We start from the raw sequence: 12938 nt of genomic DNA, 5'->3' as shown, positions 1-12938 counted from the left end.
TTTAGATTGGGCCCAGTGATAAACTTGCTGGCAAAACAGTGGCTTATCGCTACTCTTTTTCTGTGTGAAGGTCTTCATATTATTTTCTTATATGCATGAATTTTAAATAAGTCTTTGTGAAAACTGATAGCTGCAAATTCAGTAATGTTTGAGTTAATTTGAAGTTTTTTCGGTATCATTGCATTGTCTGTTGCTATTTGGGATCTTATTGATTTGCTATTTTATAAACCCCATAGTTAGCAAGCAATTACAGTATAATATATTATAAGATTAGGTTTTATCATAGCTGTGCTCATATCAATTGAGACTCATTCAACGTGGTCCAATGTCATGGGCATGCTGTCTCATCTCAATAGTTATAATCACTGTGCATCCAGCAAAGTGTCAGAAATGTTTAGAACATAACAGTTGCCATCTCCGGATTAGACCCTGGGTCCATCAAGTCCAGTGATCCGCACACACGGAGGCCCCACCAGGTCTACCCTGGCATAGTTTTAGTCCCCATATCACTATATGCTTCTCAAGGGAGATGTGCATCTAATTTACCCGTATCATTCTATGCCACTCTTAAGGAGATGTGCATCTAGTTTACCCTTAAATCCTAGAATGGTGGATTCTGCAATTACTTCCTCTGGGAGAGCATTCCAGGTGTCCACTACTCGCTGCACGAAACAGAACTTCCTGATATTCGTCCTGGACCTGTCCCCCCTCAGCTTCAGTCTATGTCCTCTTTTCCGTGTCACATTGGACATTGTAAATAACTGCTTTCCCTGCTCCATTTTGTCGAATACTTTCAGTATTTTGAAAGTTTCGATCAGATCCCCTCGAAGTCTCCTCTTCTCAAGGGAGAACAACCCCAGTCTCCTAAGTCGTTCCTCGTAGTCCAGGTTCTCCATACCTTTCACTAGCTTCGTTGCTCGTCTCTGCACCCTCTCTAGTAGTTTTATATCCTTCTTTAGGTATGGAGACCAATGCTTGACGCAGTATTCCAGGTGCGGTCTGACCATGGCTCTGTAGAGCGGTATTATAACTTTCTCTGATCTACTCGTAATCTCCTTCTTTATCATGCCTAGCATTCTATTTGCTTTCTTCGCCGCTGCCGCACATTGCGCCAACGGTTTCAAGGTCCTATCTATCAGTACGCCCAGGTCCTTTTCCTGTTCGGTCTTTCCCAGAGTTACACCTGACATACTATACTTGTGATCTTTATTTTTTTTTGCCTAAATGCATCACTTTGCATTTTTCCACATTAAAATTCATCTGCCATTTATCTGCCCAATTCTCCAATTGATTCAAGTCGCTCTGGAGTTCCCTGCTATCCTTCTGCGATTTGATTGCCCGACATAACTTTGTGTCGTCTGCAAACTTGATGATTTCACTGGATGTTCCTTCTTCCAGATCATTTATGAAAATATTAAATAAGATAGGTCTAAGTACTGAGCCCTGGGGTACACCGCTAGTCACTTTTTCCCATTCTGAGAACTTCCCATTTATGTCCACTCTCTGTTTTCTGTTCTCTAGCCATTTGCCTATCCATCTTAGTATATCTCCCTCTATTCCATGGCCTTGTAATTTCCTGAGAAGTCTTTCATGTGGAACTTTGTCGAACGCTTTCTGAAAATTCAAGTATATAATATCCACTGGTTCTCCATTATCTATTTGTCTGTTCACTGTCTCAAAAAATTGAAGTAGGTTCGTCAAACATGATTTCCCTTTCCTGAACCCATGTTGACTGGCTCTCATCAGGTCGTGTGTGTCTAGGTGCCGGATTATGCTATCTTTGATCAGCGCTTCAACCATCTTTCCAGGGTCAGACGTGAGACTCACAGGTCTGTAGTTGCCTGGCACTCTTCTCGAGCCTTTTTTAAATATCAGTGTGACGTTCACTATCTTCCAGTCGTCCAGTATCTGTCCTGTTTTGATTGACAGATTGGCATGTTTTTGCAATAGTTCTCCGATTACAAATTTCAGTTCTTTTAGGACTCTCGGATGAATTCCGTCTGGTCCAGGAGATTTATCACTTTTAAGTTTGTCAATCTGGTGATAAATCTGGTCCAAGTTCACTTCTACTGTGATGAGGCTGTCCTGTACGACTCCCTTGAACACTTTCACTGTGTCAGGTATTGTTGTGGTGTCTTCCTTTGTAAAGACAGACGCAAAGAAGGAATTCAGTTTGTCTGCGATTTGTTTGACATCCTTGATGCACCCTTTTCCTCCCAGGTCGTCCAGCGGTCCCACCGCCTCCCGTGCGGGTTTTTTTCCCTTTTACGTATCTAAAAAAGGGCTTGAAATTTTTGGCCTCTCGTGCTATTTTCTCCTCGTAGTCCTTTTTGGCAACCCTCACCGCCTTGTGACATTTTTTCTGATCATCTCTGTTCCAAGCTTCAAATGTTTTTGTGTGTTTCCACGTCTTAAAGAAGTTCTTCTTTTCATTTATGGCTTCCTTCACCTCTTTGGTAAGCCATACCGGCTCTCTTTTGCCTTTGGTTGTAGAGGCTTTGTGCTTCTGTGATAGTATTTTTCAGTAGGGACCATGCCTGTTCCACCGTTATGACTTTGCCCATCTTTTTCTTGATCCGTTTTTTCACCATGGCTTAAATGTATTAAACCAAAACGAAGTTTACTGCATGGCTGCACAAACACTTGTTCTTCCTTTGCTATCAAAAATATCTCTGAAGTACTTAACTTTGGGGCCCTTTTAGTAAACTGCATTAAGTGCTAATGTGTGCTTAAAGCTGGAAAAAAGACAGCACAAAATGCATTAAAACATTTGCAGTAGTTTGGCTCTCAGTACATACTAATGGCATGTTATCTTTTAACATATTTTTCCGGAAGAGCCATGCTATGTATGGAGAATGAGCATGGAAGCGTTACTGGCTAGTGCGTTTGCTAACTGAATAATGCTGACAACGCAGGAGCACTAATTAGGAAGTGGAAAATGCTCCCATGTTAATATTTTTGCAGGTCTCGTGTGCTAATGGAAAATTAACACGGGACCTGCAAAAAGTCTTATTTTAGGGATGCACTGGAAATGGGCTTACTGCATGAGAAGTTAAAAAGTGCCATCTTAGTAAAAAGCCCCTTTATTTATTTATTTATTTTTAGAATTTCTATACTGCCAAAAATCTCAGCAGTTTCCAAAGTTACATATATAAAAACATAAAATTACACATATACTAAGGCATTACAATTCAAAATCATCACACATCTGGTTAATAATATAAGAAAAATACCCTTTGCAATACCTTTAACAGATACCCATCAACTGTAATTAAGGGAAAGCAAAAGGGTTTCAGAGGAATAATTATCATATCATATAAGCAGTGGTGTACCAAGGGGGGGAGAGTGGTCCGCCCCGGGTACACGGCTTGGGGGGGTGCACATCCGGCCAGGTCCGGGTTTTCCTGCCCTTCCTTTCCCCCGGCCGCGCCGCTACGATCCTACCTCCCCCCGCGACAAGAAGTCTTTCCGATATCAATTCTGACATCGGAGAGGACGTTCTGGGCCAGCCAGGCAGTGATTGAGGAAAGCAGAAACCAGAGAAGACAAAGGTTTTCTATTTATTTATTGCTTTAGGAGACATGTGTCACTGTTTCTGTGGTGTTGCATTGTATGCAGAGTGCAGCTTCTTGCTGATTCAATTTAACCTTTGTCTATGTATTTCTATTTTATCCCCCCTTTTACAAAACCGTGGAGCGTTTTTTAGCGCTAGACGTGGTGGTAGCAGCTCTGATGCTCAGAATTCTATGAGTGTCAGAGCTGTTAATACCGTGGCTAAAATCCACACTACAGTTTTGTAAAAGGGGGAGGGGTTAGTTTGTGATGACATATTCCATACTAGGCGAAGGTGTTTTCTGTGTTCTGTGTGTTCGAAAGACATGGTTTTTTGTTAGGATTGCCTGCGGGATTGATCTGTACTAGTCTGGCTTGTTTAGTTTTACAATGGGTGTATTGATGTTGTACTGCTCACTGCAGTATGTAAGATGCTGCCTTTTCCTAGGTACTCATGTGTGACATGTGGCTTATTACTAAAAATCATGGGGGGGTGTGTCAAAAAATGATGGGCCCCAGGTGTCACATATGCTAGGTACGCCACTGCATATAAGTAAGCATCCACGAAGAACTGTAGAATTTGATGTGGACCATGTTTCGCAATAATTTGTTTCCACTCCAAGATATCAGACTCTTATGAAGTCCTTATTCAAAGTCCCATTCTCAACAATATTCCCTCTTTTATAAAGCCAACATATGCCACCATGTACCTTTATGAAATAGTCTATCCGAAAGCTCCTACATTAAGGGGCTCATTTTCAAAAGAGCTTAAAGACGTCCAAAAAATGGCATAAATGGGCAGATAGACATTTTTCTTGCCAAACCCTTCCAATTCACTATTTTTGAAACCTATTTTCTAGATAAATATCTGTGCGCTTGAGCGGTAGGACATCTAAATCTCAAAAAGGTATGGTGTGTGCAGGACTAGGACGGGCTTATGACTTGGATGTTTTTCTGCTATAATCAAACATTTTAGAAGATGTCCAGGGCACAGTTTGGATGTTTGGGGCTAGACCTGTTGTAAAAATGAATAAGGGAGAAAATGAATAAGAAAGAAAAAGGTGCCCAAACTGACCGGATGACATGAAGGCATGGCGCCCCCCCCCCCCCTTACATTCATCCTGTGGTCGCTGACTCTTTCCTACTTCTCTCTATGACAGCTGCAGATATTATGGCTAGTCCTAATAGAGCAGCCTGGTAGCGAAGTGGACCCAGGCCGATATCCCACCCCACTAAAATCCACCAAACCCTTCTTCACTGACATATAGGTGACGCCTACAGGCATAAGGGCTATTGGGGTCATAAATAGGAGGGTACAGTAGGTTTTGGGTGGGTTTGGGAGGGCTTCCTGTACAATGTAAGAGGGTTAATGGTGAGATGTGTACCTGGGACCTTTTATGTGCCCTCTAGTGTATACAAAACATAACACATATCTCACTGTTCTGCTGGGATGTCTGTGTAGCCAGTCTGCTAAAAATGCTGGCCTCTCCTACCTCCCGATAGCTTATTTTGTGTGTATTTTGGATGTTTTGTTTTTCGAAAATGGTCAAACAAGATACACGCACTAAGGGCTCCTTTTACAAAGCTGCACTAGCGGTTTTAGCGCGCGCTAGACGCTAACGCCACCATTGAGCTGGCGTTAGTTTTTACACGTAGCGCGGGGATTAGCGCGTGCTCATTGGCAGCGCGCACTAAAAACACTAGCGCACCTTAGTAAAAGGAGCCCTAAGGGCGAACACGTCTAGAAATAGCCATTTTTGGAAAAAAAAAATAACCCAAAAAAAAAACCAAGATGGGCATTTTGCGGTTTCAAAAATGGAAATTTTCTCCACTCGATATTTGCATGCGCTGCTGAAAATGTCCAAAGTTGGACTTGGACGTCATACTGAAAATGACCCTCCATGTTACGTTGGCATGCTTATATTTTCTAGAATACCCACAAGTGTTGTTCCCACTCTCTCCTCCTATTCTGTAGTGCAGGGAATGCCTACACATGTAAAGGGGAGTTTTATAAAGGTATTTTCACATTCATACATGCATAAAAATGTCTCTCTTTAACAATATTCTGTAAGTTACACACTTAAGTGGGAGCCCCACCCACGGGTGCATCCCTTTGCTTTTATGCACTATGGATCCAATTCTATAAATGGCTAGAAAGGCTTCAGGTGCTCTGGAAGAGCTGTCTCTCTTAATTCCAGCTAAAGTTATAAATAAAAGTCAGTTTATTAGAAAACAGCAACTTGTGTAGCCCGATCCCAAAGCCATCAGTGTTAACAGCTGTTTTGCAGGTGCCCAGTGCCTTCGCCTCATTGAAGAGTGAAAAAAAGTGGGAAAAAAAGAGGAAAATACACCTTATTTCTTTATACTAGAATTTTTGGATATGTTGTGTACATTTTCTCACAGGGTCTTTAACCAAAACATTTGACAACATTGGCTGTTTATTACTAAGGGCTCCTTTTACGAAGCTGCGTTAGCAGCTTTATCGAATGCACATTTTTAGCAAGCGCTAACCCCACGCACTAGCCGAAAAACTACCGCCTGCTCAAGAGGAGGCGGTAGTGGCTAGCGCGGCCGGCAAATTAGCATGCGCTATTACGTACATTATACTGCTAATGTGGCTTTGTAAAAGGAGCCCTAAGTTGAAAATTAAATTATATGGAACATCATAAATGCCTCAGGCGCCACCTATAAAAGTAATATAATATAATAATGATAATACAAATAATGGTGCATATTATGTCGCTTTTTATTCAGGTACTGTTTTTCGGAATGTGGTATGTGTTCCATGCTGAACACAACCGCTTCTAAGGTGCATTTTCAGTTAGCTCTTTTCTGGTACTCCAACTGCATGAAAGCTTCCAGAAGGAATGATGCTACAGTATAATCTCGTTATAACAGACTCGCTTATAACAGAATATCATTTATAGCGGACAAGGTCTGCTGGTCCCGATCGTGCGCCTTTATGAACATGCAGAAAATCACCGCATATAGCGGACTCGCATATAACGGACATACAATTTGGTCCCCAGAGTCACTTTTAGCTGTAGTTTTATTTGGCTATAATGGACATGCAGGCTCCGCCTACAAGACGCGTGGCGTACTGATGATATAGTATCAAAATGCAGCACAGAAGAAAATGACAGATTATTTTTCTTTCCAGTACAATACGACATAATGCTTTAGAACATCATTTCGTGCCATACCAATGTTTTGCTGAGTTTTGTTTTTGATGTTGCTGATATACTTGTGTAGTGACTGTTGTTCATTGATCGTACGTTGTTTCAAGTTGACCTAAATAAAGTAAAAAAAAAAAAAAAAGCAACTCTGGATATAATGGACTCTGGATATAACGGACTGTTTTTCCAGATCCCTTGAAGTCCATTATAACGAGACTAGCTTTATAGCCCATTACATTAACGGGTACTAGAATATATGTGTGTGTCTGTCTTTATTTCTTTCTCTCTCTGTCTCCTTAGCCGCTTTCTGTATTTCTGTCTTTCTTTCTTCCTTTTGGCTGTCTACCACCACCCCTTGCGTGCTCCCCCTGTCCATTCTCCCTTCTTTTTACCTCCCCTGTGCCAACCACCACCCCTTCACTGCTCCCCTTATCCAGCAGTAGCCCTTCTCCCTTTGTTTTACCCCCCCCTGTCCATCAGCACCTCTTCCTGGTCCCCCTGTCCAGAAGTAGTCCTCCCTTCCTTTTTCCCCCCCTATCCATCAGCACCTCTTCCTGCTCCCCCTGTCCAGCAGTAGGCCTCACTTAATTTTTCCTCCCCCCTGTCCATCAGCACCTCTTCCTGCTCCCCCTGTCCAGCAGTAGGCCTCCCTTCCTTTTTCCCTCCCTGTCCATCAGCACCTCTTCCTGCTCCCCCTGTCCAGCAGTAGGCTTCCCTTCCTTCCCCCCCCGTCCATCAGCACCTCTTCCTGCTCCCCCTGTCCAGCAGTAGGCCTCCCTTCCTTTTCCCCCCTGTCCATCAGCACCTCTTCCTGCTCCCCCTGTCCAGCAGTAGGCCTCCCTTCCTTCCCCCCGTCCATCAGCACCTCTTCCTGCTCCCCCTGTCCAGCAGTAGGCCTCCCTTCCTTTCCCCCCTGTCCATTAGCACCTCTTCCTGCTCCTCCTGTCCAGCAGTAGGCCTCCCTTCCTTTTTTCCCCCCTGTCCATCAGCACCTCTTCCTGCTCCCTCTGTCCAGCAGTAGGCTTTCTTTCATTCCCCCCCGTCCATCAGCACCTCTTCCTGCTCCCCCTGTCCAGCAGTAGGCCTCCCTTCCTTTCCCCCCTGTCCATTAGCACCTCTTCCTGCTCCTCCTGTCCAGCAGTAGGCCTCCCTTCCTTTTTTCCCCCCTGTCCATCAGCACCTCTTCCTGCTCCCTCTGTCCAGCAGTAGGCTTTCTTTCATTCCCCCCCGTCCATCAGCACCTCTTCCTGCTCCCTCTGACCAGCGGTAGGCTTTCCTTCATTCCCCCCCCCCCGTCCATCAGCACCTCTTCCTGCTCCCCTGTCCAGCAGTAGGCCTCCCTTCATTTTTCCCCCCTGTCCATCAGCACTTCTTCCTGCTCCCCCTGTTCATGGGAGTTAGTACAGGCCCGGTCTCTGCCGTTTGTTCTTTACTCGGATAGAGTCCTTGCCGCCAGTGGCGTACCAAGGGAGGGGCGGGAGGGGCGGTCTGCCCCGGGTGCCAGCCCTGAGGGGGTGCTCCCGGCCTTGCCTTTCATTCCCCCCCACCCCCGAAGGACCGCTCGCTCCACTGACCTTCCTGCACCACCTGTGAAGCAGCCCGCAACAGGATCGCGACGTCAGCGTCCGATCCCTGAGCAGCTTGGGCGCTGCTTCCTGCGCCGCGGTCCCGCCCCTCTTCTGACATCAGAGGAGGGGTGGGACCGCGGCACAGGAAGCAGCGCCTAAGCAGCGTAGGGATCGCTGATGTCGCGATTCTGCTGCGGCTGCTTCATAGGTGGTGCAGGAAGGTCAGTGGGGCGAGCGGTCCTTCGGGGGTGGTGGGGGGGGATTGAACGGCAAAGTCGGGAGCATAGGTAGTGCTGCTTCATAGGTGGTGCGGGGAGGCCAAGGGGGCGAGTGGTCCTTCGGGGTGGGGCGGGCGGGCAGGCAGGCAGGCAGGCTTTCAAGGGGGAGGGGGTGGCAGGCAGGCAGGCCTTCAAGGGGGGACAGGCCTTCAAGGGGGGACAGGCAGGCCTTCAAGGGGGGGTGGACAGGCCTTCGGGGGGTGTGCAGACCTTCAAGGGGGAGGGACAGGCCTTCAAGGGAGGGCAGGCAGGCCTTCAAGGGGGGCAGGCAGGCCTTCAAGGGGGGAACAGGTCTACAAGCGGGTGGGACAGGCCTACAAGGGGGTGGGACAGGCCTTCAAGGGGGGTGCAGGCCTTCGGGGGGGTGCAGGCCTTCAGGGAGGTGCAGGCCTTCAGGGGGGTGCAGGACTTCGGGGGGGGGTGCAGACCTTCAAGGGGGGGGGACAGGCCTTCAAAGGGGGGACAGGCCTTCAAGGAGGGGACAGGCCTACAAGGGGGTGGGACAGGCCTTCAAGGGGGGTGCAGGCCTTCAAGGGGGGTGCAGGCCTTCGGGGAAGGGTGCAGACCTTCAAGGGGGGGGACAGGCCTTCAAGGCGGGGACAGGCCTACAAGGGGTGGGACAGGCCTTCAAGGGGGGTGCAGGCCTTCAAGGGGGGTGCAGGCCTTCGGGGAGGGGTGCAGACCTTCAAGGGGGGGGACAGGCCTTCAAGGGGGGACAGGCCTACAAGGGGGGGGACAGGCCTACAAGGGGGGGACAGGCCTTCAAGGGGGGGACAGGCCTTCAAGGGGGGGACAGGCAGGCAGGCCTTCAAGGCGGGGACAGGCCTACAAGGGGGGGACAGGCCTACAAGGGGGTGGGACAGGCTTTCCAGGGGGGTGCAGGCCTTCAAGGGGGGTGCAGGCCTTCGGGGAGGGGTGCAGACCTTCAAGGGGGGGGACAGGCCTTCAAGGGGGGACAGGCCTTCAAGGGGGGGGACAGGCCTACAAGGGGGGGGACAGGCCTACAAGGGGGGGACAGGCCTTCAAGGGGGGGACAGGTCTACAAGGGGGTGGGACAGGCCTTCAAGGGGAGTGCAGGCCTTCAAGGGGGGACAGGCAGACCTTTAAGGGGGGACAGGCCTTGGGGGGGACCCTGGTTTAGAAGTACACAGAGGGAAGTGGGTGTTCAAAGAGACGTGCATATGCCAAACTTTGGGGGGGAGGAAGAAATAATGGATCTGAAAATAGAGGAGAGGGAGAGAGATGATGGACCATGGGATTTAGGGAGGGAAGGAACAGAAAGGGAGAGAAATTGGACACAAGGGATGGTGTGGAGGAGGGATAGAGATACTGGATAGGAGGGTAATTGAGAAAAGAAAGGGAGAGATGGTGGACTCTGGGGTGGTGGGGAAGGAGGGAGAGATGCCGGATGAAAGGGTAGTTAAGAAAAGGTGGATCTGTGGAGGGAGATGAAAAAAAGGAAAGATACCAGACTTCCTGGGGAGGGAAGGGAAATGGAAAGGGAGGACAGAGTTGGCAGATGGATGGTTAGCATGCAGAAAGAAGAAAGAAGGAGACCCTGGCAAGCAAGTTATCAGAAGAAAACCAGAGCCTTGGACCAACAAGATTTGAAATATAACCAGACAACAAAAGGTAGAAAAATTAATTTTATTTTCTGTTTTGTGATTATAATATGTCAGATTTGAAATGTGTATCCTGCCAGAGCTGGTGTTGGACTGCAAACCTGAGCTAGGATTTAACAGAGAGAGGAAAAGTCCTTTTTGTTTCTTTATTTTATTTACACCACAGCGCCAGTGTGGTTAGGAGAAGCCAAAGGGGGTGAAAAAGCTATAAAACCCACCAGGAGTTTTGAAAAAAATCACCCAACTGGGCAGGAAAATCGAATTGAAAAACCAATTCAATAGGTTGAATCGAATCGAAATTTTTTTTCCTGAATCTGGCAGCATTAGTTTGTGCTACTGTCTTAGACTTTAGGACCTGGGATTGGAGAGAGATGGCATGCTCAGTACTTTATAATGCAAGTGAAACGAGGATTTGGTCAGACTTTTGAAGGGTCTGCAGAAAAAAAATATTGTATAGGCCGGGGACATGAGACAGCAGGAAATGGGAACTTTTCTTCCTTCTATTTTTGTGAATGGAAAGGCTGAGGATGTCAGAGAGTTCAGTTAAAATATGTGCTTTATAAGAAAATATAATAATGTGTTTTATAAAGTTTATAGCATAGCTGGCCTACCCAGTGAGGTGTTCCTAGTGGTGGTGGTGGCAGCGTGTCAATGTGTTGAGAGGAAGAGGTGGTCTGGGAAATTCTGCTGAGCAAACTCTGGGCCCATTTCCACTCCCCAGTTAGTCCATTCCACTCAACTGGTTCACACACTGAGTGGGTCTTTGGGTGTTGTTCCTGGGTAGTTGTTTTGGGATCTCTTCCAGTGGTTTGTCAGTATCTCCTTCTGGTCCAAGGAAGGAAACTTTGTTAACCTTAGCACTGACCTACAGAATATGTTTGTAACAGCGTGGCATTAGTCTATGTAGTGATCGAAAGAAAAAAACAGACCTTTGCACATTTTTGCACTATATGGTGGGTGTATGAGGAGATTCACATTTCCTGCACAGCTAAGTCCATGTGAAGTTACCTTGTGCTGTATTTGACATCTAGCAAGGTCTCTGTTTGAAAGGAAAGATCTAAACTTAAAAATGAAGTGGCCAGAAGTTATGGTAAAAAGCAGATAGTGTAGCTGATTTTAAGAAAGGTTTGGACAAATTCCTGGAGGAAAAGTCCATAATCTGTTATTAAGACATGGGGGAAGTGTCTGCTTGCCCTGGATCGGTAGCATGGAATGTTGCTACTCTTTGGGTTTTGACCAGGTATTAGTGTCCTGGATTGGCTACCATGAGAATGGGCTACTGGGCATGATGGACCATTGGTCTGAACCAGTTAGGCTATTCTTATGTTATGTTCTCATCTGTAGGGGCCTTTGTTTTCACTTCTTATTTTAATGTATTTTTTTTCTGGGAACTTATCAGTGTTTTTTATAATGGGAACAAAAATGGAAGAGAATTAATGTGTGTGGGATGAGGGGGTAACTAATTTCTTCAGCTAAATAATTCAATCCACTTCAAACACCTTCACGCACCATTCACACACCCTCCAACCAAAAACGTCAAAAGAAAAAAACTGTTCGACAACCTCCTAGCCATTCGAGCTGCAACACTCGACCCCCAACTCTACAACCAATTGATATCAACCACAGACTGCAAAACCTTCAAAAAGAAATAAAAACCCTTCTATTCAAAAAACACATAAAACCGAACTAACACAATCAGAACTGTCCCAAGCATCACCTGCAACTACTCCATATGTACTTCTGATGTCATGACAATTCAGACATAATTTATGTTATGTTATGTTTGGAATATAAGAAAATTTTCACTGCCTGTTTCTATTCTGACCATTTATTCCGTTTCATGGTCATTACAAAAATATTTTTTTACATGGGGGGGGGGTGTCAAAAAATGATGGGCCCCGGGTGCCACATACCCTAAGTACGCCACTGCTTGCTGCCCCCCCCTTCACTTCCCACATGCCCGACTACGAACCTGGTGATTCCAGCAGCGTGTGAAGCAGTCTTCACACGCTGCTTCGGGTCCTTCTACTGCCCTAATTTACTCTGGCACGTCCCTGATGACATCATCAGAGATGCAGCAGAGCAAATCAGGGCAGTAGAAGGGCCCGAAGCAGCGTGTGAAGACTGCTGCACATGCTGCTTGAAGCGCCAGGTTCGTAGTCGGGTCCGCGGGAAGGGAAGGGAAGGGAAGGGAGGGGGGCAAAGGACTCGGGTCTCGGGTGGCGGGGTCATCGCAAAAGCCGGGTCGGAAAGTTGCTGGACTCCTCTGGTCTTTGGCGGAGGCTGGGCCAGCTCCGTTTTTCAGTTCGTCCCGGGTGGTGGTGGGGGGGATGGGCAGGAGGCGCTCTTTGTGCCCCAGTCCCGGCTTGTGGAGGCGATCATCGGCTGGTGAAGTAGTACGCGCATGCGCACTCTCGCCAGCACAGCGCGACAGATCAGATCTCAGGGAACACGCGGCGAGAGTGCGCATGAGCGGCTAGCATTTTATTATTATAGATTATACTGTATTATCCTGGTGAATTACAGATGGTTAAATTGAGGCATATCCAGATTTGCTGCTCTTTGGATATCTTAGATAAGTTGCCTGAGTGCAGGTTTAAACTCACATCCTCAGATCTCTCTTGCTCAGCATGTTAATCACAAGGCTGCACCCCTTCAACAAGACATTTGCAAACCACTCATTAATGAAAGAAAATAAATATAGGGGGCTCATGTTTTCAGAAGCATGGAACATGGCTAAAA

At 46.9% G+C, this 12938-nt stretch overlaps 1 protein-coding gene across 7 annotated transcripts in view; it reads left to right on the top strand.

The window, feature by feature from the left end:
* The window catches only part of NHSL2 (NHS like 2), a 542601-nt gene that overhangs the window by 194617 nt on the left and 335046 nt on the right, over window positions 1-12938 (top strand). The gene's annotated exons all lie outside the window — the stretch shown is intronic.

This window comes from Geotrypetes seraphini, chromosome 5 (genome assembly GCF_902459505.1).
Source record: "Geotrypetes seraphini chromosome 5, aGeoSer1.1, whole genome shotgun sequence".
Taxonomy (NCBI): domain Eukaryota; kingdom Metazoa; phylum Chordata; class Amphibia; order Gymnophiona; family Dermophiidae; genus Geotrypetes; species Geotrypetes seraphini.
The sequence above is the reverse complement of the archived record's forward strand: the minus strand, read 5'-3'. Positions and strand labels throughout refer to the sequence as shown.